Here is a 6,688-nt window from a genome sequence, read left to right on the forward strand (position 1 = left end):
TATTACTGGATACACAGCAGATACACAGCAGATACACAGCCTTCTGGAACAAAAAGTAATTGTGTGGACCATGCTAGCCCAAACTTAATTTTATGGAGAAACCAAACAAGTAGCTCACTGAACCAAGATCATAATGTAACTGTTAGGGAATTGATTGCCTCTCTTGGCTTAAAGAAGAAGAAGTATTACTTTGTTTTAATCTTAAATCTTTCCAGCTAAAGTATAACATGGATTGAAAATTACTATTTTTGCTATCTGGCCACCTACAGCTCCTGTTCTTTATGCAGCACTATGAGAACAGAGCAGGATTGATTGGTTGCTGTCAGTAGCACTGCCAGTTTTTTTCCACTTTTAATAAACCACCCAAAGTGTGTTCAGTGCTTCAATACTCTTGGATAAACTGAGACCCTGTACACGCGACCGAGTTTCTCGGCAGAATTCAGCCAGAAACTCGGTCAGAGCTGGATTCTGCCGAGAAACTCGGTCGTGTGTACACTTTTCAGCGAGGAACCTGTCGAGGAACTCGTCGGGCCGAAAAGAGAACATGTTCTCTTTTTCCTCGTTGTTCAATGAGGAAAGTCGGCCCGCCGAGCTCCACGGCGGCTTCCACACTGAACTCGCCGAGGAACTGGATGTGTTTGGCACGTCGAGTTCCTCGGTCGTGTGTACGGGGCCTCAGAACTGAGCAGAATAACAAGGCTATAAGCAAAAGCATTTTATGTTTCCAATGAAAGGACCCTTGGAGTCGGATGCATAGAAATTAGGTTAGGCAACGTTCTACCTGCATAGAGTGAATAATCCTTAAACTTTTATTTTTAAATGTAGTGAATCGGTAAGCACTGACAGAATTGATGGTTCAACATGCACTAAATTTTTCAATAAAAAAAAAAAAAAAAAAAAAAGAACAGCCAATAGTGTATCAGGGAATCACCTGTCGAAGGCGCACTTTTGACATCACTATATGTTTTTTGGAGGCAAGTCTAATAGTGGTAAACTTACTAAGTGTAGAGTAGTAAACATGGGTATTTTTTTAGATTTTTAGGATTTATTATTATGCATTATCTTTTATTGCAGCATTTATAGCATCCCATCTTACATGGGTTGGAAAATATGCATTGAAAAACATGTCTATAAGCATTATGAGCCCTACAGCACCATAAACAGTAATTTTCGACCAATAGTAGATATTACTATTGGAGATAGTAGTTAGTGTGTGACGTTAAGGAGAACCTGTTGACTCTTACAATATTTCACTTTTAAATAGTGCCTAGTTTACAATGTAGTTGGGGATGTTTCCAATAATCCCTTTGCTTAGGAATAAAATGCATGTATAATGTAAGAATACAAAGAACTTGTGTTTTTTTGTTGCCAGCTGAAGGCAGCCCACTTTCACTGCATATGATAACTTGGCTGCAGAACTGATAGAGGCAAAATATACATTAGCACACCATCCGGGTCACTTAGTCCCACAGCATGCAGTATCTCTATATTAGGAGTATTCTTTGCAAAGAAAGAAGATAGAGATATTTATTTTAATTTTCTAGCATTGAACACTAAGGCACCCATATATGTTTTTTTACCATACATTGACTTCATGGCTTTGTACATAGGATTTTATTTGTAAACATCAAGTTCCTTTGCAAATTGAAAGGTCTTACAACAACACATTTTGCAATTAGTATTCACATTACATGCAGCCATTTTTTCGAGTTTTCAGCTCATGTATTATCTACCAGGTTTTCTCCTTCATTTAAAGTGGAAGTGAAGGCAAAACAAACTTTAAGCCTTTTACCACCCCCATTATAAGCCTAATTTATGCTCCCATGTAAAGAAAAGATTGCTATACTTACCTATTCTGAAGCCGCTCCAGTCCAGTCTCCAGCAGCACGCTCTGTGTACAAGAGAAGGCCAACACCGGCTGGGAAGTGATGTCACCCATAGACTTACTATGGGGCTGCCTCTCCTATACACTTAAGTCACCACTGACAGTTCAGCATGGGACTGGACCAGAGTGGCAGCAAAACAGGTAAGTATGGGAATCTTTACTTTATAGGGCTAGATAGATTAGGCTAAAAATGGGGGTGGGAGTGGGTTTAGAGTTAGTTCACTTTTGCCTTTACTTCCAGTTTAAGTATTTTACAGCACTTGTTGTACAGTATTTACAAAATGAAACACTTGAAGTCAGCATATAATTATTACAGTTCATAAGCAGACACATAAAGTGAGTTTCCATCCCCTATCGCTGATCGTGTACATACTTTGTGAATGCATCAGTGCCTGCGGCTTTATAGGGTTTGTGTCTAGTGCCCCTAAGTGAGTTTTTTGGTACCATCCACTATCTCAGGGTCACTTTAAAGTATACAGTGCTGTCCTTGTCCAAACCCAATTATTTGGCAGTAATTATGATGTATCTAGTGCCCTATATTTGTTTTGGTGTTGCAGTTTAGTGGTCTTTGGAGTGTACTCTCACAATCAAAACAGGATTCAATGTTTTTATAAGTACAAGATGATATATGGGTACCTTAGTGTTCTATAATTAGGAAATGCCTTGATTAACAATTTACTGGTGTTTTATACACTTCGGGAAAGTAGTTTATATATATATATATCTATATATAGATATATATATGACAATTTATAAAATAGAAGAGCTGGAACGACATTATCAACATCTTTTTTTTTCTGTATCTGCAATATACAGTCCGACGACAAACCTAAACCCTGCATTTGCATGTGGAATTCAGAATCTTACTCTTTTGAGTCAGTGGGTTTTGGAAAGATTTTTTTTTTCCTAGTTATAAAGGGCTCTAGATATGATGTAAACAGCTAAAAAAAAAAAGAAACAATTGGCAGGTTCTCCTTAAAGTTTTTTTGAGCGTGACACCCCTGTAGTTATTTGTAGCATGAGTATTTTTAAAACTTATTTCAACGTTGTGTGAGGAAAAAAAATAGCTATTTTTATTGTTAGAAGATATATGTCCTACGTTCTGCTTAACACTGTAAAACAATAGTACATAGAATATCACTGAAAGATATGGAATCTGCTTGAATTTAGAAGGCATATTCAGGTGTTCTATGTTCTAGACCTTTAGATATTTTTGTATATTCTGATGTTTTTTATGTTTATTTTCTTAATCGAAATGTTCCAATTCTAACAATAAAAGCATTGTTGAAAAAAATGTTTTGTTTTTTTCTTGTGCTTGAGTCAAACAGTTAATTGAGATAAAATAGAAAAAGACCAGGAAATATTGTGTGCTTTAAGATTTCTTAAAATACTGGAAGATTGCTGAAGGGTTCCATTTGTCAACCAGTGTGTGTAATAATACCAATACATTAAAACTCAAAGGCCCAGATTCTCGTAGATGGGCGTAAAACTGCGGCAGCGTAACGTATGTCATTTACGTTACGCCGCCGCAAGTTTTACAGGCAAGTGCTTTATTCACAAAGCACTTGCCTTTAAAGTTGCGGCGGCGTAGCGTAAATCATCCGGCGCAAGCCCGCCTAATTCAAATTAGGCGGGTAGGGGGCGTATAGCATTTAAATTAAGCGCGTTCCCGCGCCAAACGTAATGCGCATGCGACGTCCCTAAAATTTCCCGACGTGCATTGCGCTAAATGACGTCGCAAGGACGTCATTGGTTTTGACGTGAACGTAAATGGCGTCCAGCCCCATTCACGGACGACTTACGCAAATAACGTAAATTTTAAAATTTCGATGCGGGAACGACGGCCATACTTAACATTTGTTGCCCCTCATATAGCAGGGGCAACTTTACGCGTCGCAAATCTAACGTAAACGTCGTAACTTCACTGCGTCGACCGCGCGTACGTTCAGGAATTTGCGTATTTTGCAAATTTGCATACTCGACGGGGAAAACGACGGAGGCGACACCTAGCGGCACAAAAAAAATTGCATTTAAGATCCGGCAGCGTAAGAGCCTTACGCCTGTCGGATCTAATGGATATCTATGCGTAACTGATTCTAAGAATCAGTCGCATAGATACGAAGGCCCAGATTAGGACTTACAATGGCGTACATTGCGTTGCGCCGTCGTAAGCCCTTTGAGAATCTGGGCCAAAGTGATTCATTCAGTATTCTTGTGGATATGTTTGATAACCTAGTAAGCATGGATTTTCTGCAATTCCTTAATCTTGCATGATTACAATATAATATATGATAACTTGTATTAACCTTAAAGGGACATTAAAGGATTTTTTTTTTTTTTTTTCCTTTACCTTACTGCAGTCCTGGTTTCATGTCCTCCTGGTTCGTTTTTGCTGTAATCCTTCTCTGTTCTGAACACTTCCTGGTTGTCTGTTTCCTGATGAAAAAAGTCATGGGAGCTTTCTCTTTGTGGTCACTAATCAAGGAGGTGTGATTACTGTGTGTCTAAAACCCCTCAACACCAATCAGTTTCGTTTTCCAAACCATCACTGCCCTGTATTGGCTCTGTGCCGCAGAGAAGCAGGAAACATGCAAAAATGAAACTGAAACTACAGGTACATTATATGATTGATTTTTATCTATTTGTAATCATTTTTAAAAGGAATCAGTTAACTATTATGTCTCTATACCCTGTAACCAGTCATTTCAGCAAAACATTTTTTTTCTTTTACAACTCCTTTAAAAGTCAGTCCACCCATATACAGTATGTCTAGGATACTCCATATCTTTGGTTTTTGGGAGTTGCCACCCACTTTCTTTGGGTACCTCCTTATGCATTCTCAACAACATAAAGCAATAGTGGGATCCTCTAATAATGGTCACAACAGGTATGCAGACCAAGGAACGTGAGTGCAGATATTCAACCCATAGAATTCACAAAAGATGAAGGAAATTATCCTGTTGTTTAACTCTCCAACTTCAACCAAAAACATTATTTCTCATTTCGTCCATGGACGGACACAGCTCCTTAAATCTTGACACGTAGGTTATTGTCATGGACAATTCCGGCCACTAGATGGCGATAGCGGCGCATCGGGGCGCGCGCAATCGTGGTAATGGCGCGCGGGCACGTGCGGATGCCATCTTGGCGCCAAAAAGAACTATTTAAAGGTGCTGACCCCAGGGCCCCTTGCTGCTTGATCTACAGCACGTTCCTAAACCAAACCTGTTACCCGTTACCTACCTGTTCTTGAGACCCGGCTTGCCTCTGACTACTCTGATCTCCGCCTGCCCCGACCCCAACTGGTCTGACCACGTTTGCGTCTGTTCCACTTACCAGTCTGCTGCCCGCCAGTTGCCGACCCGGTTTCATCCACGACTCCGCTCCTGCTTTGTCCCTGCACCTGATCCGCCCGCCAGTGTATTACCCGGCCTGTCTGAACCTGCTTCTGTCTGCCTGTACTACAATACACCTCCCCCAGCGCTGAACCTGGCCTCCTGCATCCGGCCCCAGCCACCTGGCGTCCAGCCTTTCTCAGCACCGCTGATACCGCTTCGGAGTGAACAGGACTTCAGCTCTGCCCAGCACCAGCTTCCCCGTCAGGCGCTTGTGTGACTCTGCACTCTCGGGTTCCCTGTTTTCCCTATCAGGGCCTCCGTAGTGAGAGGAGAAAGAGTAGCCGTTCCCTGCACATCAGGCTTCACCACCAGGTGCGTGACAGTTATGTTCCCTGTTTACAGGAAAGGACTAGGCAGAAACATGTTAAATTAGTTAAATACATGTTACATTAACAGAGTTGAACAGCCCCGCCCACAGAGTTGAACTGCCTAGCAAAGGAGAAGGACGTAAGGCTCCCTTTGGGCCCAGCGCCCTGAGGAAAAGTTTTTATTTTATTTAAGTCTTTTGACTTCTGTCGGCTGAGAGACAGGCTGGATATTATAGATCCTTGTAGTCTTCTCAGTCCAGCGAGCGTAAGCATGACTCCTGGGGTGGCCAGTGAGCTTTGCTCCGAGGTCCGCACATGACTGGGCTGTGGTGTTGCCTCACTCACAGTGGACCGGGCCGACAGCTACCTCCATTGAGGTTGTACACCTGTCTGGAATGCGTCAGCGAAGTCGTCGCATTGATGGGTAAGTACAGTCCCTCCCTCTTAGGTGGGGTGGTATGGCTGAGCATTCCTGGGGTTTGGATATCCTTCCTTCCCTGCTCCCTTTTTTCCCTCTGCTGTTTCATTGCTGTCGGGGTGGGGGATCACCTTGCTGAGGGACTGTGCGCTGCCTATGTGTTTTTTTTTTAATGCTGGGGTCCTTTTTTCTGGAGGTTTTGTGGTGCTGTGCAGCCTTTTTAGGCTTTCACTGTATAAATTGCGGCATTTTGCCGCCATTCAGGAGGCTCTGGCGCAATTTTTTGGGTGATTTTCAATTCCTATTGAAAATCCCATTGGCGGCCATTTTGTTGTAGCCATGCTGTGAGGCTCCATATGCTGCGCTCGGCGGCCATCTTTCCTGAGTCCTCGGCCTCTAGTGCTGGTTCATATGGCGCGCGGCGCGGTTCGTCTCACACAGCACCACCGGATACCTCACAGCTACCTCACGGCTTTTCTCCTCACACACAGCGGTGTGCTGGAAATGGGCAGCGGCGCTGAGCAGGCTCCTCAGGTGTGGTGAGTCCCCTGGGTAACCCCCCCGGTCAGCGCAGCAGGAGTGGTGGGTTTTTTTTTCAGGTCTGAACTTGGCCATGGGAGTTTTTTCCTCATAATGGTGGTCAGTATATGGCTATGGAGTCAGTATCTGGATCCTTCCC

The sequence above is a fragment of the Rana temporaria genome, chromosome 1, assembly GCF_905171775.1.
Source record: "Rana temporaria chromosome 1, aRanTem1.1, whole genome shotgun sequence".
NCBI lineage: Eukaryota > Metazoa > Chordata > Amphibia > Anura > Ranidae > Rana > Rana temporaria.